We start from the raw sequence: 17,558 nt of genomic DNA on the forward strand, positions 1-17,558 counted from the left end.
TAATCAGGCCCAACACTGCTTAGCTTCCAAGATGAGATGAGATTGGGCATATCCAGTGTGGTGTGGCTGTAGAAGAGCTTTATGGTTTCTGTTAGTACTTTTCTACTTCTAACTACTGGTTCATAAATGAATACGTTTGAAAATGGAATGCATCAACAGAACGATGTTGGTAGTATGAAAATATCTACAGCACCTTGTATTCCCAGGTGGTCTCCCATCCAAGTACTAACCAGGCCCAACACTGCTTAGCTTCCAAGATCAGATGAGATTGGGCGTATCCAGTGTAGTGTGGCTGTAGATGAGCTTTATGGTTTCTGTTAGAACTTTTCTACTTCTAACTACTGTTTCATAAATGAATACGTATGAAAATGGAATGCATCAACAGAACGGTGTCGGTAGTATAAAAATATCTACAGCACCTTGTATTCCCAGGTGGTCTCCCATCCAAGTACTAACCAGGCCCAACACTGCTTAGCTTCCAAGATCAGATGAGATTGGGCGTATCCAGTGTGGTGTTGCTGTAGATGAACTTTCTGGTTTCTGTTAGAACTTTTCTACTTCTAACTACTGGTTCATAAATAAATACATTTTAAAATGGAATGCATCAACAGAATGGTGTTGGCAGTATAAAAATATCTACAGCACCTTGTATTCCCAGGTGGTCTCCCATCCAAGTACTAACCAGGCCCAACACTGCTTAGCTTCTAAGATCAGATGAGATTGGGCATATCCAGTGTGGTGTGGCTGTAGAAGAGCTTTATGGTTTCTGTTAGTACTTTTCTACTTCTAACTACTGGTTCATAAATGAATACATTTGAAAATGGAATGCATCAACAGAACGGTGTTGGTAGTATAAAAATATCTACAGCACCTTGTATTCCCAGGTGGTCTCCCATCCAAGTATTAACCAGGCCCAACACTGCTTAGCTTCCAAGATCAGATGAGATTGGGCGTATCTAGTGTGGTGTGGCTGTAGATGAGCTTTACGGTTTCTGTTAGAACTTTTCTACTTCTAACTACTGTTTCATAAATGAATACGTTTGAAAATGGAATGCATCAACAGAACGGTGTTGGTAGTATAAAAATATCTACAGCACCTTGTATTCCCAGGTGGTCTCCCATCCAAGTACTAACCAGGCCCAACACTGCTTAGCTTCCAAGATCAGATGAGATTGGGCGTATCCAGTGTGGTGTGGCTGTAGATGAGCTTTCTGGTTTCTGTTCGAACTTTTCTACTTCTAACTACTTGTTCACAAATGAATACGTTTGAAAATGGAATGCATCAACAGAACGGTGTTTGCAGTATAAAAATATCTACAGCACCTTGTATTCCCAGGTGGTCTCCCATCCAAGTACTAACCATGCCCAACACTGCTTAGCTTCCAAAATCATATGAGATTGGGCGTATCCAGTGTGGTGTGGCTGTAGATGAGCTTTGTGGTTTCTGTTAGAAATTTTCTACTTCTAACTACTGGTTCATTAATGAATACGTTTGAAAATGGAATGCATCAACAGAACGGTGTTGGCAGTATAAAAATATCTAAGCACCTTGTATTCCCAGGTGGTCTCCCATCCAAGTACTAACCAGGCCCAACACTGCTTAGTTTCCAAGATCAGATGAGATTGGGCGTATCCAGTGTGGTGTGGCTGTAGATGAGCTTTGTGGTTTCTGTTAGAACTTTTCTACTTCTAACTACTGGTTCATAAATGAATACATTTGAAAATGGAATGCATCAACAGAACGGTGTTGGCAGTATAAAAATATCTACAGCACCTTGTATTCCCAGGTGGTCTCCCATCCAAGTACTAACCAGGCCCAACACTGCTTAGCTTCCAAAATCAGATGAGATTGGGCGTATCCAGTGTGGTGTGGCTGTAGATGAGCTTTGTGGTTTCTGTTAGAACTATTCTACTTCTAACTACTGGTTCATAAATGAATACGTTTGAAAATGGAATGCATCAACAGAACGGTGTGGGTAGTATAAAAATATCTACAGCACCTTGCATTCCCAGGTGGTCTCCCATCCAATTACTAACCAGGCCCAACACTGCTTAGCTTCCAAGATCAGATGAGATTGGGCGTATCCAGTGTGGCTTGGCTCTAGATGAGCTTTATTGTTTCTGTTAGAACTTTTCTACTTCTAACTACTGGTTCATAAATGAATACATTTGAAAATGGAATGCATCAACAGAACGGTGTTGGTAGTATAAAAATATCTACAGCACCTTGTATTCCCAGGTGGTCTCCCATCCAAGTACTAACCAGGCCCAACACTGCTTAGCTTCCAAGATCAGATGAGATTGGGCGTATCTAGTGTGGTGTGGCTGTAGATGAGCTTTATGGTTTCTGTTAGAACTTTTCTACTTCTAACTACTGTTTCATAAATGAATACGTTTGAAAATGGAATGCATCAACAGAACGGTGTTGGTAGTATAAAAAAATCTACAGCACCTTGTATTCCCAGGTGGTCTCCCATCCAAGTACTAACCAGGCCCAACACTGCTTAGCTTCCAAGATCAGATGAGATTGGGCGTATCCAGTGTGGTGTGGCTGTAGATGAGCTTTGTGGTTTCTGTTAGAACTTTTCTACTTCTAACTACTGGTTCATAAATGAATACGTTTGAAAATGGAATGCATCAACAGAACGGTGTTTGCAGTATAAAAATATCTACAGCACCTTGTATTCCCAGGTGGTCTCCCATCCAAGTACTAACCATGCCCAACACTGCTTAGCTTCCAAAATCATATGAGATTGGGCGTATCCAGTGTGGTGTGGCTGTAGATGAGCTTTGTGGTTTCTGTTAGAAATTTTCTACTTCTAACTACTGGTTCATAAATGAATACGATTGAAAATGGAATGCATCAACAGAACGGTGTTGGCAGTATAAAAATATCTAAGCACCTTGTATTCCCAGGTGGTCTCCCATCCAAGTACTAACCAGGCCCAACACTGCTTAGCTTCCAATATCAGATGAGATTGGGCGTATCCAGTGTGGTGTGGCTGTAGATGAGCTTTGTGGTTTCTGTTAGAACTTTTCTACTTCTAACTACTGGTTCATAAATGAATACGTTTGAAAATGGAATGCATCAACAGAACGGTGTTGGCAGTATAAAAATATCTACAGCACCTTGTATTCCCAAGTGGTCTCCCATCCAAGTACTAACCAGGCCCAACACTGCTTAGCTTCCAATATCAGCTGAGATTGGGCGTATCCAGTGTGGTGTGGCTGTAGATGAGCTTTGTGGTTTCTGTTAGAACTTTTCTACTTCTAACTACTGGTTCATAAATGAATACGTTTGAAAATGGAATGCATCAACAGAACGGTGTTGGTAGTATAAAAATATCTACAGCACCTTGTATTCCCAGGTGGTCTCCCATCCAAGTACTAACCAGGCCCAACACTGCTTAGCTTCCAAGATCAGATGAGATTGGGCGTATCCAGTGTGGTGTGGCTGTAGATGAGCTTTATGGTTTCTGTTAGAACTTTTCTACTTCTAACTACTGTTTCATAAATGAATACGTTTGAAAATGGAATGCATCAACAGAACGGTGTTGGTAGTATAAAAATATCTACAGCACCTTGTATTCCCAGGTGGTCTCCCATCCAAGTACTAACCAGGCCCAACACTGCTTAGCTTCCAAGATCAGATGAGATTGGGCGTATCCAGTGTGGTGTTGCTGTAGATGAACTTTCTGGTTTCTGTTAGAACTTTTCTACTTCTAACTACTGGTTCATAAATGAATACATTTTAAAATGGAATGCATCAACAGAATGGTGTTGGCAGTATAAAAATATCTACAGCACCTTGTATTCCCAGGTGGTCTCCCATCCAAGTACTAACCAGGCCCAACACTGCTTAGCTTCTAAGATCAGATGAGATTGGGCATATCCAGTGTGGTGTGGCTGTAGAAGAGCTTTATGGTTTCTGTTAGTACTTTTCTACTTCTAACTACTGGTTCATAAATGAATACATTTGAAAATGGAATGCATCAACAGAACGGTGTTGGTAGTATAAAAATATCTACAGCACCTTGTATTCCCAGGTGGTCTCCCATCCAAGTACTAACCAGGCCCAACACTGCTTAGCTTCCAAGATCAGATGAGATTGGGCGTATCCAGTGTGGTGTGGCTGTAGATGAGCTTTATGGTTTCTGTTAGAACTTTTCTACTTCTAACTACTGGTTCATAAATGAATACGTTTGAAAATGGAATGCATCAACAGAACGGTGTTGGTAGTATAAAAATATCTACAGCACCTTGTATTCCCAGGTGGTCTCCCATCCAAGTACTAACCAGGCCCAACACTGCTTAGCTTCCTAGATCAGATGAGATTGGGCGTATCCAGTGTGGTGTGGCTGTAGATGAGCTTTGTGGTTTCTGTTTGAACTTTTCTACTTCTAACTACTGGTTCATAAATGAATACATTTGAAAATTGAATGCATCAACAGAACGGTGTTGGCAGTATGAAAATATCTACAGCACCTTGTATTCCCAGGTGGTCTCCCATCCAAGTACTAACCAGGCCCAACACTGCTTAGCTTCCAAGATCAGATGAGATTGGGCGTATCCAGTGTGGTGTTGCTGTAGATGAACTTTCTGGTTTCTGTTAGAACTTTTCTACTTCTAACTACTGGTTCATAAATGAATACATTTGAAAATTGAATGCATCAACAGAACGGTGTTGGCAGTATAAAAATATCTACAGCACCTTGTATTCCTAGGTGGTCTCCCATCCAAGTACTAACCAGGCCCAACACTGCTTAGCTTCCAAGATCAGATGAGATTGGGCGTATCCAGTGTGGTGTGGCTGTAGATGAGCTTTGTGGTTTCTGTTAGAACTTTTCTACTTCTAACTACTGGTTCATAAATGAAAACGTTTGAAAATGGAATGCATCAACAGACCGGTGTTGGCAGTATAAAAATATCTACAGCACCTTGTATTCCCATTTGGTCTCCCATCCAAGTACTAACCAGGCACAACACTGCTTAGCTTCCAAGATCAGATGAGATTGGGCGTATCCAGTGTGGTGTGGCTGTAGATGAGCTTTGTGGTTTCTGTTAGAACTTTTCTACTTCTAACTACTGGTTCATAAATGAAAACGTTTGAAAATGGAATGCATCAACAGAACGGTGTTGGCAGTATAAAAATATCTACAGCACCTTGTATTCCCAGGTGGTCTCCCATCCAAGTACTAACCAGGCCCAACACTGCTTAGCTTCCAAGATTAGATGAGATTGGGCGTATCCAGTGTGCTGTGGCTGTAGATGAGCTTTGTTGTTTCTGTTAGAACTTTTCTACTTCTAACTACTGGTTCATAAATGAATACGTTTGAAAATGGAATGCATCAACAGAACGGTGTTGGCAGTATAAAAATATCTACAGCACCTTGTATTCCCAGGTAGTCTCCCATCCAAGTACTAACCAGGCCCAACACTGCTTAGCTTCCAAGATCAGATGAGATTGGGCGTATCCAATGTGGTGTGGCTGTAGATGAGCTTTGTGGTTTCTGTTAGAACTTTTCTACTTCTAACTACTGGTTCATAAATGAATACGTTTGAAAATGGAATGCATCAACAGAACGGTGTTGGCAGTATAAAAATATCTACAGCATCTTGTATTCCCAGGTGGTCTCCCATCCAAGTACTAACCTGGCCCAACACTGCTTAGCTTCCAAGATCAGATGAGATTGGGCGTATCCAGTGTGGTGTGGCTGTAGATGAGCTTTGTGGTTTCTGGTAGAACTTTTCTACTTCTAACTACTGGTTCATAAATGAATATGTTTGAAAATGGAATGCATCAACAGAATGGTGTTGGCAGTATAAAAATATCTACAGCACCTTGTATTCCCAGGTGGTCTCCCATCCAAGTACTAACCAGGCCCAACACTGCTTAGCTTCCAAGATCAGATGAGATTGGGCGTATCCAGTGTGGCTTGGCTCTAGATGAGCTTTATGGTTTCTGTTAGAACTTTTCTACTTCTAATTACTGGTTCATAAATGAATACGTTTGAAAATGGAATGCATCAACAGAATGGTGTTGGCAGTATAAAAATATCTACAGCACCTTGTATTCCCAGGTGGTCTCCCATCCAAGTACTAACCAGGCCCAACACTTCTTAGCTTCCAAGATCAGATGAGATTGGGCGTATCTAGTGTGGTGTGGCTGTAGATGAGCTTTATGGTTTCTGTTAGAACTTTTCTACTTCTAACTACTGTTTCATAAATGAATACGTTTGAAAATGGAATGCATCAACAGAACGGTGTTGGTAGTATAAAAATATCTACAGCACCTTGTATTCCTAGGTGGTCTCCCATCTAAGTACTAACCAGGCCCAACACTGCTTAGCTTCCAAGATCAGATGAGATTGGGCGTATCCAGTGTGGTGTGGCTGTAGATGAGCTTTGTGGTTTCTGTTAGAATTTTTCTACTTCTAACTACTGGTTCATAAACGAATACGTTTGAAAATGGAATGCATCAACAGAACGGTGTTTGCAGTATAAAAATATCTACAGCACCTTGTATTCCCAGGTGGTCTCCCATCCAAGTACTAACCATGCCCAACACTGCTTAGCTTCCAAGATCAGATGAGATTGGGCGTATCCAGTGTGGTGTGGCTGTAGATGAGCTTTGTGGTTTCTGTTAGAAATTTTCTACTTCTAACTACTGGTTCATAAATGAATACGTTTGAAAATGGAATGCATCAACAGAACGGTGTTGGCAGTATAAAAATATCTAAGCACCTTGTATTCCCAGGTGGTCTCCCATCCAAGTACTAACCAGGCCCAACACTGCTTAGCTTCCAAGATCAGATGAGATTGGGCGTATCAAGTGTGGTGTTGCTGTAGATGAGCTTTATGGTTTCTGTTAGAACTTTTCTACTTCTAACTACTGGTTCATAAATGAATACGTTTGAAAATGGAATGCATCAACAGAACGGTGTTGGCAGTATAAAAATATCTACAGCACCTTGTATTCCCAGGTGGTCTCCCATCCAAGTACTAACCAGGCCCAACACTGCTTAGCTTCCAAGATCAGATGAGATTGGGCGTATCCAGTGTGGTGTTGCTGTAGATGAACTTTCTGGTTTCTGTTAGAACTTTTCTACTTCTAACTACTGGTTCATAAATGAATACGTTTTAAAGTGGAATGCATCAACAGAACGGTGTTGGCAGTATAAAAATATCTACAGCACCTTGTATTCCCAGGTGGTCTCCCATCCAAGTACTAACCAGGCCCAACACTGCTTAGCTTCCAAGATCAGATGAGATTGGGCGTATCCAGTGTGGTGTGGCTGTAGATGAGCTTTGTGGTTTCTGTTAGAACTTTTCTACTTCTAACTACTGGTTCATAAATGAATACGTTTGAAAATGGAATGCATCAACAGAACGGTGTTGGCAGTATAAAAATATCTACAGCACCTTGTATTCCCAGGTGGTCTCCCATCCAAGTACTAACCAGGCCCAACACTGCTTAGCTTCCAAGATCAGATGAGATTGGACGTATCCAGTGTGGTGTGGCTGTAGATGAGCTTTATGGTTTCTGTTAGAACTTTTCTACTTCTAACTACTGGTTTATAAATGAATACGTTTGAAAATGGAATGCATCAACAGAACGGTGTTGGCAGTATAAAAATATCTACAGCACCTTGTATTCCCAGGTGGTCTCCCATCCAAGTACTAACCAGGCCCAACACTGCTTAGCTTCCAAGATCAGATGAGATTGGGCGTATCAAGTGTGGTGTGGCTGTAGATGAACTTTGTGGTTTCTGTTAGAACTTTTCTACTTCTAACTACTGGTTCATAAATGAATACGTTTGAAAATGGAATGCATCAACAGAACGGTGTTGGCAGTATAAAAATATCTTCAGCAACTTGTATTCCCAGGTGGTCTCCCATCCAAGTACTAACCAGGCCCAACACTGCTTAGCTTCCAAGATCAGATGAGATTGGGCGTATCCAGTGTGGTGTGGCTGTAGATGAGCTTTGTGGTTTCTGTTAGAACTTTTCTACTTCTAACTACTGGTTCATAAATGAAAACGTTTGAAAATTGAATGCATCAACAGAACGGTGTTGGCAGTATAAAAATATCTACAGCACCTTGTATTCCTAGGTGGTCTCCCATCCAAGTACTAACCAGGCCCAACACTGCTTAGCTTCCAAGATCAGATGAGATTGGGCGTATCCAGTGTGGTGTGGCTGTAGATGAGCTTTGTGGTTTCTGTTAGAACTTTTCTACTTCTAACTACTGGTTCATAAATGAAAACGTTTGAAAATGGAATGCATCAACAGACCGGTGTTGGCAGTATAAAAATATCTACAGCACCTTGTATTCCCAGGTGGTCTCCCATCCAAGTACTAACCAGGCCCAACACTGCTTAGCTTCCAAGATCAGATGAGATTGGGCGTATCCAGTGTGGTGTGGCTGTAGATGATCTTTGTGGTTTCTGTTAGAACTTTTCTACTTCTAACTACTGGTTCATAAATGAAAACGTTTGAAAATGGAATGCATCAACAGACCGGTGTTGGCAGTATAAAAATATCTACAACACCTTGTATTCCCAGGTGGTCTCCCATCCAAGTACTAACCAGGCCCAACACTGCTTAGCTTCCAAGATCAGATGAGATTGGGCGTATCCAGTGTGGTGTGGCTGTAGATGAGCTTTGTGGTTTCTGTTAGAACTTTTCTACTTCTAACTACTGGTTCATAAATGAAAACGTTTGAAAATGGAATGCATCAACAGAACGGTGTTGGCAGTATAAAAATATCTACAGCACCTTGTATTCCCAGGTGGTCTCCCATCCAAGTACTAACCAGGCCCAACACTGCTTAGCTTCCAAGATCAGATGAGATTGGGCGTATCCAATGTGACGTGGCTGTAGATGAGCTTTGTTGTTTCTGTTAGAACTTTTCTACTTCTAATTACTGGTTCATAAATGAATACTTTGAAAATGGAATGCATCAACAGAACGGTGTTGGCAGTATAAAAATATCTACAGCACCTTGTATTCCCAGGTGGTCTCCCATCCAAGTACTAACCAGGCCCAACACTGCTTAGCTTCCAAGATCAGATGAGATTGGGCGTATCCAGTGTGGTGTGGCTGTAGATGAGCTTTGTGGTTTCTGTTAGAACTTTTCTACTTCTAACTACTGGTTCATAAATGAATACGTTTGAAAATGGAATGCATCAACAGAACGGTGTTGGCAGTATAAAAATATCTACAGCACCTTGTATTCCCAGGTGGTCTCCCATTTAAGTACTAACCAGGCCCAACACTGATTAGCTTCCAAGATCAGATGAGATTGGGCGTATCCAGTGTGGTGTGGCTGTAGATGAGCTTAGTGGTTTCTGTTAGAACTTTTCTACTTCTAACTACTGGTTCATAAATGAATACGTTTGAAAATGGAATGCATCAACAGAACGGTGTTGGCAGTATAAAATATCTACAGCACCTTGTATTCCCAGGTGGTCTCCCATCCAAGTACTAACCAGGCCCAACACTGCTTAGCTTCCAAGATCAGATGAGATTGGGCGTATCCAGTGTGGTGTGGCTGTAAATGAGCTTTGTGGTTTCTGTTAGAACTTTTCTACTTCTAACTACTGGTTCATAAATGAATACGTTTGAAAATGGAATGCATCAACAGAACGGTGTTGGCAGTATAAAAATATCTACAGCACCTTGTATTCCCAGGTGGTCTCCCATCCAAGTACTAACCAGGCCCAACACTGCTTAGTTTCCAAGATCAGATGAGATTGGGCGTATCCAGTGTGGTGTTGCTGTAGATGAACTTTCTGGTTTCTGTTAGAACTTTTCTACTTCTAACTACTGGTTCATAAATGAATACATTTGAAAATTGAATGCATCAACAGAACGGTGTTGGCAGTATAAAAATATCTACAGCACCTTGTATTCCTAGGTGGTCTCCCATCCAAGTACTAACCAGGCCCAACACTGCTTAGCTTCCAAAATCAGATGAGATTGGACGTATCCAGTGTGGTGTGGCTGTAGATGAGCTTTGTGGTTTCTGTTAGAACTTTTCTACTTCTAACTACTGGTTCATAAATGAAAACGTTTGAAAATGGAATGCATCAACAGACCGGTGTTGGCAGTATAAAACTATCTACAGCACCTTGTATTCCCAGGTGGTCTCCCATCCAAGTACTAACCAGGCCCAACACTGCTTAGCTTGCAAGATCAGATGAGATTGGGCGTATCCAGTGTGGTGTGGCTGTAGATGAGCTTTGTGGTTTCTGTTAGAACTTTTCTACTTCTAACTACTGGTTCATAAATGAAAACGTTTGAAAATGGAATGCATCAACAGAACGGTGTTGGCAGTATAAAAATATCTACAGCACCTTGTATTCCCAGGTGGTCTCCCATCCAAGTACTAACCAGGCCCAACACTGCTTAGCTTCCAAGATTAGATGAGATTGGGCGTATCCAGTGTGCTGTGGCTGTAGATGAGGTTTGTTGTTTCTGTTAGAACTTTTCTACTTCTAACTACTGGTTCATAAATGAATACGTTTGAAAATGGAATGCATCAACAGAACGGTGTTGGCAGTATAAAAATATCTACAGCACCTTGTATTACTGGGTGGTCTCCCATCCAAGTACTAACCAGGCCCAACACTGCTTAGCTTCCAAGATCAGATGAGATTGGGCGTATCCAGTGTGGTGTGGCTGTAGATGAGCTTTGTGTTTTCTGTTAGAACTTTTCTACTTCTAACTACTGGTTCATAAATGAATACGTTTGAAAATGGAATGCATCAACAGAACGGTGTTGGCAGTATAAAAATATCTACAGCACCTTGTATTCCCAGGTGGTCTCCCATCCAAGTACTAACCAGGCCCAACACTGCTTAGCTTCCAAGATCAGATGAGATTGGGCGTATCCAGTGTGGTGTGGCTGTAGATGAGCTTTGTGGTTTCTGTTAGAACTTTTCTACTTCTAACTACTGGTTCATAAATGAATACGTTTGAAAATGGAATGCATCAACAGAACGGTGTTGGCAGTATAAAAATATCTACAGCACCTTGTATTCCCAGGTGGTTTCCCATCCAAGTACTAACCAGGCCCAACACTGCTTAGCTTCCAAGATCAGATGAGCTTGGGCGTATCCAGTGTGGTGTGGCTGTAGATGAGCTTTGTGGTTTCTGTTAGAACTTTTCTACTTCTAACTACTGGTTCATAAATGAATACGTTTGAAAATGGAATGCATCAACAGAACGGTGTTGGCAGTATAAAAATATCTACAGCACCTTGTATTCCCAGGTGGTTTCCCATCCAAGTACTAACCAGGCCCAACACTGCTTAGCTTCCAAGATCAGATGAGATTGGGCGTATCCAGTGTGGTGTGGCTGTAGATGAGCTTTGTGGTTTCTGTTAGAACTTTTCTACTTCTAACTACTGGTTCATAAATGAATACGTTTGAAAATGGAATGCATCAACAGAACGGTGTTGGCAGTATAAAAATATCTACAGCACCTTATATTCCCAGGTGGTCTCCCATCCAAGTACTAACCAGTCCCAACACTGCTTAGCTTCCAAGATCAGATGAGATTGGGCGTATTCAGTATGGTGTTACTGTAGATGAGCTTTGTGGTTTCTGTTAGAACTTTTGTACTTCTAACTACTGGTTCATAAATGAATACGTTTGAAAATGAATGCATCAACAGAACGGTGTTGGCAGTATAAAAATATCTACAGCACCTTGTATTCCCAGGTGGTCTCCCATCCAAGTACTAACCAGGCCCAACACTGTTTAGCTTCCAAGATCAGATGAGATTGGGCGTATCCAGTGTGGTGTTGCTGTAGATGAACTTTCTGGTTTCTGTTAGAACTTTTCTACTTCTAACTACTGGTTCATAAATGAATACATTTGAAAATGGAATGCATCAACAGAACGGTGTTGGCAGTATAAAAATATCTACAGCACCTTGTATTCCTAGGTGGTCTCACATCCAAGTACTAACCAGGCCCAACACTGCTTAGCTTCCAAGATCAGATGAGATTGGGCGTATCCAGTGCGGTGTGGCTGTAGATGAGCTTTGTGGTTTCTGTTAGAACTTTTCTACTTCTAACTACTGGTTCATAAATGAATACGTTTGAAAATGGAATGCATCAACAGAACGGTGTTGGCAGTATAAAAATATCTACAGCACTTTGTATTCCCAGGTGGTCTCCCATCCAAGTACTAACCAGGCCCAATAACTGCTTAGCTTCCAAGATCAGATGAGATTGGGCGTATCCAGTGCGGTGTGGCTGTAGATGAGCTTTGTGGTTTCTGTTAGAACTTTTCTACTTCTAACTACTGGTTCATAAATGAATACGTTTGAAAATGGAATGCATCAACAGAACGGTGTTGGCAGTATAAAAATATCTACAGCACCTTGTATTCCCAGGTGGTCTCCCATCCAAGTACTAACCAGTCCCAACACTGCTTAGCTTCCAAGATCAGATGAGATTGGGCGTATTCAGTATGGTGTTACTGTAGATGAGCTTTGTGATTTCTGTTAGAACTTTTGTACTTCTAACTACTGGTTCATAAATGAATACGTTTGAAAATGAATGCATCAACAGAACGGTGTTGGCAGTATAAAAATATCTACAGCACCTTGTATTCCCAGGTGGTCTCCCATCCAAGTACTAACCAGGCCCAACACTGCTTAGCTTCCAAGATCAGATGAGATTGGGCGTATCCAGTGTGGTGTTGCTGTAGATGAACTTTCTGGTTTCTGTTAGAACTTTTCTACTTCTAACTACTGGTTCATAAATGAATACGTTTGAAAATGGAATGCATCAACAGAACGGTGTTGGTAGTATAAAAATATCTACAGCACCTTGCATTCCCAGGTGGTCTCCCATCCAATTACTAACCAGGCCCAACACTGCTTAGCTTCCAAGATCAGATGAGATTGGGCGTATCCAGTGTGGCTTGGCTCTCGATGAGCTTTATGGTTTCTGTTAGAACTTTTCTACTTCTAACTACTGGTTCATAAATGAATACGTTTGAAAATGGAATGCATCAACAGAACGGTGTTGGTAGTATAAAAATATCTACAGCACCTTGTATTCCCAGGTGGTCTCCCATCCAAGTACTAACCAGGCCCAACACTGCTTAGCTTCCAAGATCAGATGAGATTGGGCATATCCAGTGTGGTGTGGCTGTAGAAGAGCTTTATGGTTTCTGTTAGTACTTTTCTACTTCTAACTACTGGTTCATAAATGAATACATTTGAAAATGGAATGCATCAACAGAACGGTGTTGGTAGTATAAAAATATCTACAGCACCTTGTATTCCCAGGTGGTCTCCCATCCAAGTACTAACCAGGCCCAACACTGCTTAGCTTCCAAGATCAGATGAGATTGGGCGTATCTAGTGTGGTGTGGCTGTAGATGAGCTTTACGGTTTCTGTTAGAACTTTTCTACTTCTAACTACTGTTTCATAAATGAATACGTTTGAAAATGGAATGCATCAACAGAACGGTGTTGGTAGTATAAAAAAATCTACAGCACCTTGTATTCCCAGGTGGTCTCCCATCCAAGTACTAACCAGGCCCAACACTGCTTAGCTTCCAAGATCAGATGAGATTGGGCGTATCCAGTGTGGTGTGGCTGTAGATGAGCTTTGTGGTTTCTGTTAGAACTTTTCTACTTCTGACTACTGGTTCATAAATGAATACGTTTGAAAATGGAATGCATCAACAGAACGGTGTTTGCAGTATAAAAATATCTACAGCACCTTGTATTCCCAGGTGGTCTCCCATCCAAGTACTAACCATGCCCAACACTGCTTAGCTTCCAAAATCATATGAGATTGGGCGTATCCAGTGTGGTGTGGCTGTAGATGAGCTTTGTGGTTTCTGTTAGAAATTTTCTACTTCTAACTACTGGTTCATAAATTAATACGATTGAAAATGGAATGCATCAACAGAACGGTGTTGGCAGTATAAAAATATCTAAGCACCTTGTATTCCCAGGTGGTCTCCCATCCAAGTACTAACCAGGCCCAACACTGCTTAGCTTCCAATATCAGATGAGATTGAGCGTATCCAGTGTGGTGTGGCTGTAGATGAGCTTTGTGGTTTCTGTTAGAACTTTTCTACTTCTAACTACTGGTTCATAAATGAATACGTTTGAAAATGGAATGCATCAACAGAACGGTGTTGGCAGTATAAAAATATCTACAGCACCTTGTATTCCCAAGTGGTCTCCCATCCAAGTACTAACCAGGCCCAACACTGCTTAACTTCCAATATCAGATGAGATTGGGCGTATCCAGTGTGGTGTGGCTGTAGATGAGCTTTGTGGTTTCTGTTAGAACTTTTCTACTTCTAACTACTGGTTCATAAATGAATACGTTTGAAAATGGAATGCATCAACAGAACGGTGTTGGTAGTATAAAAATATCTACAGCACCTTGTATTCCCAGGTGGTCTCCCATCCAAGTACTAACCAGGCCCAACACTGCTTAGCTTCCAAGATCAGATAAGATTGGGCGTATCCAGTGTGGTGTGGCTGTAGATGAGCTTTATGGTTTCTGTTAGAACTTTTCTACTTCTAACTACTGTTTCATAAATGAATACGTTTGAAAATGGAATGCATCAACAGAACGGTGTTGGTAGTATAAAAATATCTACAGCACCTTGTATTCCCAGGTGGTCTCCCATCCAAGTACTAACCAGGCCCAACACTGCTTAGCTTCCAAGATCAGATGAGATTGGGCGTATCCAGTGTGGTGTTGCTGTAGATGAACTTTCTGGTTTCTGTTAGAACTTTTCTACTTCTAACTACTGGTTCATAAATGAATACATTTTAAAATGGAATGCATCAACAGAATGGTGTTGGCAGTATAAAAATATCTACAGCACCTTGTATTCCCAGGTGGTCTCCCATCCAAGTACTAACCAGGCCCAACACTGCTTAGCTTCTAAGATCAGATGAGATTGGGCATATCCAGTGTGGTGTGGCTGTAGAAGAGCTTTATGGTTTCTGTTAGTACTTTTCTACTTCTAACTACTGGTTCATAAATGAATACATTTGAAAATGGAATGCATCAACAGAACGGTGTTGGTAGTATAAAAATATCTACAGCACCTTGTATTCCCAGGTGGTCTCCCATCCAAGTACTAACCAGGCCCAACACTGCTTAGCTTCCAAGATCAGATGAGATTGGGCGTATCTAGTGTGGTGTGGCTGTAGATGAGCTTTACGGTTTCTGTTAGAACTTTTCTACTTCTAACTACTGTTTCATAAATGAATACGTTTGAAAATGGAATGCATCAACAGAACGGTGTTGGTAGTATAAAAATATCTACAGCACCTTGTATTCCCAGGTGGTCTCCCATCCAAGTACTAACCAGGCCCAACACTGCTTAGCTTCCAAGATCAGATGAGATTGGGCGTATCCAGTGTGGTGTGGCTGTAGATGAGCTTTGTGGTTTCTGTTAGAACTTTTCTACTTCTAACTACTGGTTCATAAATGAATACGTTTGAAAATGGAATGCATCAACAGAACGGTGTTTGCAGTATAAAAATATCTACAGCACCTTGTATTCCCAGGTGGTCTCCCATCCAAGTACTAACCATGCCCAACACTGCTTAGCTTCCAAAATCATATGAGATTGGGCGTATCCAGTGTGGTGTGGCTGTAGATGAGCTTTGTGGTTTCTGTTAGAAATTTTCTACTTCTAACTACTGGTTCATTAATGAATACGTTTGAAAATGGAATGCATCAACAGAACGGTGTTGGCAGTATAAAAATATCTAAGCACCTTGTATTCCCAGGTGGTCTCCCATCCAAGTACTAACCAGGCCCAACACTGCTTAGCTTCCAAAATCAGATGAGATTGGGCGTATCCAGTGTGGTGTGGCTGTAGATGAGCTTTGTGGTTTCTGTTAGAACTTTTCTACTTCTAACTACTGGTTCATAAATGAATACATTTGAAAATGGAATGCATCAACAGAACGGTGTTGGCAGTATAAAAATATCTACAGCACCTTGTATTCCCAGGTGGTCTCCCATCCAAGTACTAACCAGGCCCAACACTGCTTAGCTTCCAAGATCAAATGAGATTGGGCGTATCCAGTGTGGTGTGGCTGTAGATGAGCTTTGTGGTTTCTGTTAGAACTATTCTACTTCTAACTACTGGTTCATAAATGAATACGTTTGAAAATGGAATGCATCAACAGAACGGTGTTGGCGGTATAAAAATATCTACAGCACCTTGTATTCCCAGGTGGTCTCCCATCCAAGTACTAACCAGGCCCAACACTGCTTAGCTTCCAAGATCAGATGAGATTGGGCGTATCCAGTGTGGTGTGGCTGTAGATGAGCTTTGTGGTTTCTGTTAGAACTTTTCTACTTCTAACTACTGGTTCATAAATGAATACGTTTGAAAATGGAATGCATCAACAGAACGGTGTTGGTAGTATAAAAATATCTACAGCACCTTGCATTCCCAGGTGGTCTCCCATCCAATTACTAACCAGGCCCAACACTGCTTAGCTTCCAAGATCAGATGAGATTGGGCGTATCCAGTGTGGCTTGGCTCTAGATGAGCTTTATGGTTTCTGTTAGAACTTTTCTACTTCTAACTACTGGTTCATAAATGAATACGTTTGAAAATGGAATGCATCAACAGAACGGTGTTGGTAGTATAAAAATATCTACAGCACCTTGTATTCCCAGGTGGTCTCCCATCCAAGTACTAACCAGGCCCAACACTGCTTAGCTTCCAAGATCAGATGAGATTGGGCATATCCAGTGTGGTGTGGCTGTAGAAGAGCTTTATGGTTTCTGTTAGTACTTTTCTACTTCTAACTACTGGTTCATAAATGAATACATTTGAAAATGGAATGCATCAACAGAACGGTGTTGGTAGTATAAAAATATCTACAGCACCTTGTATTCCCAGGTGGTCTCCCATCCAAGTACTAACCAGGCCCAACACTGCTTAGCTTCCAAGATCAGATGAGATTGGGCGTATCTAGTGTGGTGTGGCTGTAGATGAGCTTTACGGTTTCTGTTAGAACTTTTCTACTTCTAACTACTGTTTCATAAATGAATACGTTTGAAAATGGAATGCATCAACAGAACGGTGTTGGTAGTATAAAAATATCTACAGCACCTTGTATTCCCAGGTGGTCTCCCATCCAAGTACTAACCAGGCCCAACACTGCTTAGCTTCCAAGATCAGATGAGATTGGGCGTATCCAGTGTGGTGTGGCTGTAGATGAGCTTTGTGGTTTCTGTTAGAACTTTTCTACTTCTAACTACTGGTTCATAAATGAATACGTTTGAAAATGGAATGCATCAACAGAACGGTGTTTGCAGTATAAAAATATCTACAGCACCTTGTATTCCCAGGTGGTCTCCCATCCAAGTACTAACCATGCCCAACACTGCTTAGCTTCCAAAATCATATGAGATTGGGCGTATCCAGTGTGGTGTGGCTGTAGATGAGCTTTGTGGTTTCTGTTAGAAATTTTCTACTTCTAACTACTGGTTCATAAATGAATACGATTGAAAATGGAATGCATCAACAGAACGG

The 17,558-nt window shown here is 41.3% G+C and overlaps 56 non-coding genes and 22 pseudogenes across 56 annotated transcripts; all 78 read right to left on the reverse strand.

Moving 5' to 3' along the window:
* LOC134891873 (5S ribosomal RNA) overlaps positions 1-74 on the reverse strand; it is a 119-nt pseudogene extending 45 nt beyond the window's left edge.
* Positions 75-181: 107 nt separating this feature from the next.
* On the reverse strand, positions 182-300 carry LOC135060718 (5S ribosomal RNA). The gene has a single exon (XR_010247110.1). It is a non-coding gene; the product is annotated as a 5S ribosomal RNA (ribosomal RNA).
* Positions 301-407: 107 nt separating this feature from the next.
* Positions 408-526, reverse strand: LOC135059851 (5S ribosomal RNA). The gene has a single exon (XR_010246249.1). It is a non-coding gene; the product is annotated as a 5S ribosomal RNA (ribosomal RNA).
* A 107-nt stretch (positions 527-633) lies between these two features.
* Positions 634-752, reverse strand: LOC134886401 (5S ribosomal RNA). The gene has a single exon (XR_010170485.1). It is a non-coding gene; the product is annotated as a 5S ribosomal RNA (ribosomal RNA).
* A 107-nt stretch (positions 753-859) lies between these two features.
* Positions 860-978, reverse strand: LOC134884524 (5S ribosomal RNA). The gene has a single exon (XR_010168668.1). It is a non-coding gene; the product is annotated as a 5S ribosomal RNA (ribosomal RNA).
* A 107-nt stretch (positions 979-1,085) lies between these two features.
* LOC134888208 (5S ribosomal RNA) lies at positions 1,086-1,204 on the reverse strand. The gene has a single exon (XR_010171115.1). It is a non-coding gene; the product is annotated as a 5S ribosomal RNA (ribosomal RNA).
* A 107-nt stretch (positions 1,205-1,311) lies between these two features.
* LOC134888410 (5S ribosomal RNA) lies at positions 1,312-1,430 on the reverse strand (annotated as a pseudogene).
* A 107-nt stretch (positions 1,431-1,537) lies between these two features.
* Positions 1,538-1,655, reverse strand: LOC134892892 (5S ribosomal RNA; annotated as a pseudogene).
* Positions 1,656-1,762: 107 nt separating this feature from the next.
* Positions 1,763-1,881, reverse strand: LOC135062819 (5S ribosomal RNA). Its single transcript, XR_010249162.1, has one exon. It is a non-coding gene; the product is annotated as a 5S ribosomal RNA (ribosomal RNA).
* Positions 1,882-1,988: 107 nt separating this feature from the next.
* On the reverse strand, positions 1,989-2,107 carry LOC134891267 (5S ribosomal RNA; annotated as a pseudogene).
* A 107-nt stretch (positions 2,108-2,214) lies between these two features.
* Positions 2,215-2,333, reverse strand: LOC135063064 (5S ribosomal RNA). Its single transcript, XR_010249404.1, has one exon. It is a non-coding gene; the product is annotated as a 5S ribosomal RNA (ribosomal RNA).
* A 107-nt stretch (positions 2,334-2,440) lies between these two features.
* LOC134901599 (5S ribosomal RNA) lies at positions 2,441-2,559 on the reverse strand. Its single transcript, XR_010175085.1, has one exon. It is a non-coding gene; the product is annotated as a 5S ribosomal RNA (ribosomal RNA).
* A 107-nt stretch (positions 2,560-2,666) lies between these two features.
* Positions 2,667-2,785, reverse strand: LOC134888411 (5S ribosomal RNA; annotated as a pseudogene).
* Positions 2,786-2,892: 107 nt separating this feature from the next.
* On the reverse strand, positions 2,893-3,010 carry LOC134892816 (5S ribosomal RNA; annotated as a pseudogene).
* A 107-nt stretch (positions 3,011-3,117) lies between these two features.
* On the reverse strand, positions 3,118-3,236 carry LOC134887924 (5S ribosomal RNA; annotated as a pseudogene).
* Positions 3,237-3,343: 107 nt separating this feature from the next.
* Positions 3,344-3,462, reverse strand: LOC134888220 (5S ribosomal RNA). The gene has a single exon (XR_010171117.1). It is a non-coding gene; the product is annotated as a 5S ribosomal RNA (ribosomal RNA).
* Positions 3,463-3,569: 107 nt separating this feature from the next.
* LOC135059852 (5S ribosomal RNA) lies at positions 3,570-3,688 on the reverse strand. Its single transcript, XR_010246250.1, has one exon. It is a non-coding gene; the product is annotated as a 5S ribosomal RNA (ribosomal RNA).
* Positions 3,689-3,795: 107 nt separating this feature from the next.
* On the reverse strand, positions 3,796-3,914 carry LOC134886402 (5S ribosomal RNA). The gene has a single exon (XR_010170486.1). It is a non-coding gene; the product is annotated as a 5S ribosomal RNA (ribosomal RNA).
* Positions 3,915-4,021: 107 nt separating this feature from the next.
* On the reverse strand, positions 4,022-4,140 carry LOC134888231 (5S ribosomal RNA). Its single transcript, XR_010171118.1, has one exon. It is a non-coding gene; the product is annotated as a 5S ribosomal RNA (ribosomal RNA).
* A 107-nt stretch (positions 4,141-4,247) lies between these two features.
* LOC135065439 (5S ribosomal RNA) lies at positions 4,248-4,366 on the reverse strand. The gene has a single exon (XR_010251723.1). It is a non-coding gene; the product is annotated as a 5S ribosomal RNA (ribosomal RNA).
* Positions 4,367-4,473: 107 nt separating this feature from the next.
* LOC135059853 (5S ribosomal RNA) lies at positions 4,474-4,592 on the reverse strand. The gene has a single exon (XR_010246251.1). It is a non-coding gene; the product is annotated as a 5S ribosomal RNA (ribosomal RNA).
* Positions 4,593-4,699: 107 nt separating this feature from the next.
* Positions 4,700-4,818, reverse strand: LOC135060419 (5S ribosomal RNA). Its single transcript, XR_010246813.1, has one exon. It is a non-coding gene; the product is annotated as a 5S ribosomal RNA (ribosomal RNA).
* A 107-nt stretch (positions 4,819-4,925) lies between these two features.
* LOC134886189 (5S ribosomal RNA) lies at positions 4,926-5,044 on the reverse strand. The gene has a single exon (XR_010170280.1). It is a non-coding gene; the product is annotated as a 5S ribosomal RNA (ribosomal RNA).
* Positions 5,045-5,151: 107 nt separating this feature from the next.
* LOC134888757 (5S ribosomal RNA) lies at positions 5,152-5,270 on the reverse strand (annotated as a pseudogene).
* Positions 5,271-5,377: 107 nt separating this feature from the next.
* LOC135065810 (5S ribosomal RNA) lies at positions 5,378-5,496 on the reverse strand. The gene has a single exon (XR_010252080.1). It is a non-coding gene; the product is annotated as a 5S ribosomal RNA (ribosomal RNA).
* Positions 5,497-5,603: 107 nt separating this feature from the next.
* On the reverse strand, positions 5,604-5,722 carry LOC135063954 (5S ribosomal RNA). Its single transcript, XR_010250273.1, has one exon. It is a non-coding gene; the product is annotated as a 5S ribosomal RNA (ribosomal RNA).
* A 107-nt stretch (positions 5,723-5,829) lies between these two features.
* Positions 5,830-5,948, reverse strand: LOC135068454 (5S ribosomal RNA). Its single transcript, XR_010254655.1, has one exon. It is a non-coding gene; the product is annotated as a 5S ribosomal RNA (ribosomal RNA).
* A 107-nt stretch (positions 5,949-6,055) lies between these two features.
* On the reverse strand, positions 6,056-6,174 carry LOC135064896 (5S ribosomal RNA). Its single transcript, XR_010251193.1, has one exon. It is a non-coding gene; the product is annotated as a 5S ribosomal RNA (ribosomal RNA).
* A 107-nt stretch (positions 6,175-6,281) lies between these two features.
* On the reverse strand, positions 6,282-6,400 carry LOC135062839 (5S ribosomal RNA). Its single transcript, XR_010249180.1, has one exon. It is a non-coding gene; the product is annotated as a 5S ribosomal RNA (ribosomal RNA).
* A 107-nt stretch (positions 6,401-6,507) lies between these two features.
* Positions 6,508-6,626, reverse strand: LOC135065191 (5S ribosomal RNA). The gene has a single exon (XR_010251478.1). It is a non-coding gene; the product is annotated as a 5S ribosomal RNA (ribosomal RNA).
* A 107-nt stretch (positions 6,627-6,733) lies between these two features.
* On the reverse strand, positions 6,734-6,851 carry LOC134892840 (5S ribosomal RNA; annotated as a pseudogene).
* A 107-nt stretch (positions 6,852-6,958) lies between these two features.
* LOC135059854 (5S ribosomal RNA) lies at positions 6,959-7,077 on the reverse strand. The gene has a single exon (XR_010246252.1). It is a non-coding gene; the product is annotated as a 5S ribosomal RNA (ribosomal RNA).
* Positions 7,078-7,184: 107 nt separating this feature from the next.
* Positions 7,185-7,303, reverse strand: LOC134888243 (5S ribosomal RNA). The gene has a single exon (XR_010171120.1). It is a non-coding gene; the product is annotated as a 5S ribosomal RNA (ribosomal RNA).
* Positions 7,304-7,410: 107 nt separating this feature from the next.
* On the reverse strand, positions 7,411-7,529 carry LOC135062297 (5S ribosomal RNA). Its single transcript, XR_010248650.1, has one exon. It is a non-coding gene; the product is annotated as a 5S ribosomal RNA (ribosomal RNA).
* Positions 7,530-7,636: 107 nt separating this feature from the next.
* On the reverse strand, positions 7,637-7,755 carry LOC135058952 (5S ribosomal RNA). The gene has a single exon (XR_010245372.1). It is a non-coding gene; the product is annotated as a 5S ribosomal RNA (ribosomal RNA).
* Positions 7,756-7,862: 107 nt separating this feature from the next.
* On the reverse strand, positions 7,863-7,981 carry LOC134884942 (5S ribosomal RNA). The gene has a single exon (XR_010169073.1). It is a non-coding gene; the product is annotated as a 5S ribosomal RNA (ribosomal RNA).
* A 107-nt stretch (positions 7,982-8,088) lies between these two features.
* On the reverse strand, positions 8,089-8,207 carry LOC135060420 (5S ribosomal RNA). The gene has a single exon (XR_010246814.1). It is a non-coding gene; the product is annotated as a 5S ribosomal RNA (ribosomal RNA).
* Positions 8,208-8,314: 107 nt separating this feature from the next.
* On the reverse strand, positions 8,315-8,433 carry LOC134888254 (5S ribosomal RNA). The gene has a single exon (XR_010171122.1). It is a non-coding gene; the product is annotated as a 5S ribosomal RNA (ribosomal RNA).
* Positions 8,434-8,540: 107 nt separating this feature from the next.
* On the reverse strand, positions 8,541-8,659 carry LOC135059239 (5S ribosomal RNA). The gene has a single exon (XR_010245650.1). It is a non-coding gene; the product is annotated as a 5S ribosomal RNA (ribosomal RNA).
* A 107-nt stretch (positions 8,660-8,766) lies between these two features.
* On the reverse strand, positions 8,767-8,885 carry LOC135070245 (5S ribosomal RNA). The gene has a single exon (XR_010256416.1). It is a non-coding gene; the product is annotated as a 5S ribosomal RNA (ribosomal RNA).
* Positions 8,886-8,991: 106 nt separating this feature from the next.
* On the reverse strand, positions 8,992-9,110 carry LOC134888266 (5S ribosomal RNA). The gene has a single exon (XR_010171123.1). It is a non-coding gene; the product is annotated as a 5S ribosomal RNA (ribosomal RNA).
* Positions 9,111-9,217: 107 nt separating this feature from the next.
* Positions 9,218-9,336, reverse strand: LOC135068228 (5S ribosomal RNA). The gene has a single exon (XR_010254434.1). It is a non-coding gene; the product is annotated as a 5S ribosomal RNA (ribosomal RNA).
* A 106-nt stretch (positions 9,337-9,442) lies between these two features.
* Positions 9,443-9,561, reverse strand: LOC134902153 (5S ribosomal RNA). Its single transcript, XR_010175625.1, has one exon. It is a non-coding gene; the product is annotated as a 5S ribosomal RNA (ribosomal RNA).
* Positions 9,562-9,668: 107 nt separating this feature from the next.
* On the reverse strand, positions 9,669-9,787 carry LOC135069699 (5S ribosomal RNA). Its single transcript, XR_010255879.1, has one exon. It is a non-coding gene; the product is annotated as a 5S ribosomal RNA (ribosomal RNA).
* A 107-nt stretch (positions 9,788-9,894) lies between these two features.
* Positions 9,895-10,013, reverse strand: LOC134887344 (5S ribosomal RNA; annotated as a pseudogene).
* A 107-nt stretch (positions 10,014-10,120) lies between these two features.
* Positions 10,121-10,239, reverse strand: LOC135066836 (5S ribosomal RNA). The gene has a single exon (XR_010253074.1). It is a non-coding gene; the product is annotated as a 5S ribosomal RNA (ribosomal RNA).
* Positions 10,240-10,346: 107 nt separating this feature from the next.
* Positions 10,347-10,465, reverse strand: LOC134888758 (5S ribosomal RNA; annotated as a pseudogene).
* Positions 10,466-10,572: 107 nt separating this feature from the next.
* Positions 10,573-10,691, reverse strand: LOC134887529 (5S ribosomal RNA; annotated as a pseudogene).
* Positions 10,692-10,798: 107 nt separating this feature from the next.
* On the reverse strand, positions 10,799-10,917 carry LOC134888278 (5S ribosomal RNA). Its single transcript, XR_010171125.1, has one exon. It is a non-coding gene; the product is annotated as a 5S ribosomal RNA (ribosomal RNA).
* A 107-nt stretch (positions 10,918-11,024) lies between these two features.
* On the reverse strand, positions 11,025-11,143 carry LOC135069150 (5S ribosomal RNA). Its single transcript, XR_010255339.1, has one exon. It is a non-coding gene; the product is annotated as a 5S ribosomal RNA (ribosomal RNA).
* A 107-nt stretch (positions 11,144-11,250) lies between these two features.
* LOC135058766 (5S ribosomal RNA) lies at positions 11,251-11,369 on the reverse strand. Its single transcript, XR_010245190.1, has one exon. It is a non-coding gene; the product is annotated as a 5S ribosomal RNA (ribosomal RNA).
* A 107-nt stretch (positions 11,370-11,476) lies between these two features.
* LOC134891834 (5S ribosomal RNA) lies at positions 11,477-11,595 on the reverse strand (annotated as a pseudogene).
* A 106-nt stretch (positions 11,596-11,701) lies between these two features.
* Positions 11,702-11,820, reverse strand: LOC135063412 (5S ribosomal RNA). Its single transcript, XR_010249745.1, has one exon. It is a non-coding gene; the product is annotated as a 5S ribosomal RNA (ribosomal RNA).
* Positions 11,821-11,927: 107 nt separating this feature from the next.
* On the reverse strand, positions 11,928-12,046 carry LOC134886250 (5S ribosomal RNA). The gene has a single exon (XR_010170339.1). It is a non-coding gene; the product is annotated as a 5S ribosomal RNA (ribosomal RNA).
* Positions 12,047-12,153: 107 nt separating this feature from the next.
* On the reverse strand, positions 12,154-12,273 carry LOC134893784 (5S ribosomal RNA; annotated as a pseudogene).
* Positions 12,274-12,380: 107 nt separating this feature from the next.
* On the reverse strand, positions 12,381-12,499 carry LOC134890084 (5S ribosomal RNA; annotated as a pseudogene).
* A 106-nt stretch (positions 12,500-12,605) lies between these two features.
* Positions 12,606-12,724, reverse strand: LOC135059855 (5S ribosomal RNA). The gene has a single exon (XR_010246253.1). It is a non-coding gene; the product is annotated as a 5S ribosomal RNA (ribosomal RNA).
* Positions 12,725-12,831: 107 nt separating this feature from the next.
* LOC134893856 (5S ribosomal RNA) lies at positions 12,832-12,950 on the reverse strand (annotated as a pseudogene).
* A 107-nt stretch (positions 12,951-13,057) lies between these two features.
* Positions 13,058-13,176, reverse strand: LOC135064442 (5S ribosomal RNA). Its single transcript, XR_010250749.1, has one exon. It is a non-coding gene; the product is annotated as a 5S ribosomal RNA (ribosomal RNA).
* Positions 13,177-13,283: 107 nt separating this feature from the next.
* On the reverse strand, positions 13,284-13,402 carry LOC135063065 (5S ribosomal RNA). The gene has a single exon (XR_010249405.1). It is a non-coding gene; the product is annotated as a 5S ribosomal RNA (ribosomal RNA).
* Positions 13,403-13,509: 107 nt separating this feature from the next.
* On the reverse strand, positions 13,510-13,628 carry LOC134901610 (5S ribosomal RNA). Its single transcript, XR_010175097.1, has one exon. It is a non-coding gene; the product is annotated as a 5S ribosomal RNA (ribosomal RNA).
* Positions 13,629-13,735: 107 nt separating this feature from the next.
* On the reverse strand, positions 13,736-13,854 carry LOC134888412 (5S ribosomal RNA; annotated as a pseudogene).
* Positions 13,855-13,961: 107 nt separating this feature from the next.
* On the reverse strand, positions 13,962-14,079 carry LOC134894214 (5S ribosomal RNA; annotated as a pseudogene).
* A 107-nt stretch (positions 14,080-14,186) lies between these two features.
* LOC135063103 (5S ribosomal RNA) lies at positions 14,187-14,305 on the reverse strand. Its single transcript, XR_010249442.1, has one exon. It is a non-coding gene; the product is annotated as a 5S ribosomal RNA (ribosomal RNA).
* Positions 14,306-14,412: 107 nt separating this feature from the next.
* Positions 14,413-14,531, reverse strand: LOC135063731 (5S ribosomal RNA). The gene has a single exon (XR_010250055.1). It is a non-coding gene; the product is annotated as a 5S ribosomal RNA (ribosomal RNA).
* Positions 14,532-14,638: 107 nt separating this feature from the next.
* LOC135059857 (5S ribosomal RNA) lies at positions 14,639-14,757 on the reverse strand. The gene has a single exon (XR_010246255.1). It is a non-coding gene; the product is annotated as a 5S ribosomal RNA (ribosomal RNA).
* Positions 14,758-14,864: 107 nt separating this feature from the next.
* LOC134886403 (5S ribosomal RNA) lies at positions 14,865-14,983 on the reverse strand. The gene has a single exon (XR_010170487.1). It is a non-coding gene; the product is annotated as a 5S ribosomal RNA (ribosomal RNA).
* Positions 14,984-15,090: 107 nt separating this feature from the next.
* LOC135063066 (5S ribosomal RNA) lies at positions 15,091-15,209 on the reverse strand. Its single transcript, XR_010249406.1, has one exon. It is a non-coding gene; the product is annotated as a 5S ribosomal RNA (ribosomal RNA).
* A 107-nt stretch (positions 15,210-15,316) lies between these two features.
* On the reverse strand, positions 15,317-15,435 carry LOC134888289 (5S ribosomal RNA). The gene has a single exon (XR_010171126.1). It is a non-coding gene; the product is annotated as a 5S ribosomal RNA (ribosomal RNA).
* A 107-nt stretch (positions 15,436-15,542) lies between these two features.
* LOC134888413 (5S ribosomal RNA) lies at positions 15,543-15,661 on the reverse strand (annotated as a pseudogene).
* A 107-nt stretch (positions 15,662-15,768) lies between these two features.
* Positions 15,769-15,886, reverse strand: LOC134892160 (5S ribosomal RNA; annotated as a pseudogene).
* A 107-nt stretch (positions 15,887-15,993) lies between these two features.
* Positions 15,994-16,112, reverse strand: LOC134901431 (5S ribosomal RNA). Its single transcript, XR_010174923.1, has one exon. It is a non-coding gene; the product is annotated as a 5S ribosomal RNA (ribosomal RNA).
* Positions 16,113-16,219: 107 nt separating this feature from the next.
* Positions 16,220-16,338, reverse strand: LOC134888302 (5S ribosomal RNA). The gene has a single exon (XR_010171127.1). It is a non-coding gene; the product is annotated as a 5S ribosomal RNA (ribosomal RNA).
* A 107-nt stretch (positions 16,339-16,445) lies between these two features.
* LOC134891268 (5S ribosomal RNA) lies at positions 16,446-16,564 on the reverse strand (annotated as a pseudogene).
* A 107-nt stretch (positions 16,565-16,671) lies between these two features.
* Positions 16,672-16,790, reverse strand: LOC135064443 (5S ribosomal RNA). The gene has a single exon (XR_010250750.1). It is a non-coding gene; the product is annotated as a 5S ribosomal RNA (ribosomal RNA).
* A 107-nt stretch (positions 16,791-16,897) lies between these two features.
* Positions 16,898-17,016, reverse strand: LOC135063067 (5S ribosomal RNA). The gene has a single exon (XR_010249407.1). It is a non-coding gene; the product is annotated as a 5S ribosomal RNA (ribosomal RNA).
* A 107-nt stretch (positions 17,017-17,123) lies between these two features.
* LOC134888313 (5S ribosomal RNA) lies at positions 17,124-17,242 on the reverse strand. The gene has a single exon (XR_010171128.1). It is a non-coding gene; the product is annotated as a 5S ribosomal RNA (ribosomal RNA).
* A 107-nt stretch (positions 17,243-17,349) lies between these two features.
* LOC134888414 (5S ribosomal RNA) lies at positions 17,350-17,468 on the reverse strand (annotated as a pseudogene).
* Positions 17,469-17,558: the final 90 nt, after the last annotated feature.

This window comes from Pseudophryne corroboree, chromosome 3 (assembly GCF_028390025.1).
Source record: "Pseudophryne corroboree isolate aPseCor3 chromosome 3, aPseCor3.hap2, whole genome shotgun sequence".
Lineage (NCBI taxonomy): Eukaryota > Metazoa > Chordata > Amphibia > Anura > Myobatrachidae > Pseudophryne > Pseudophryne corroboree.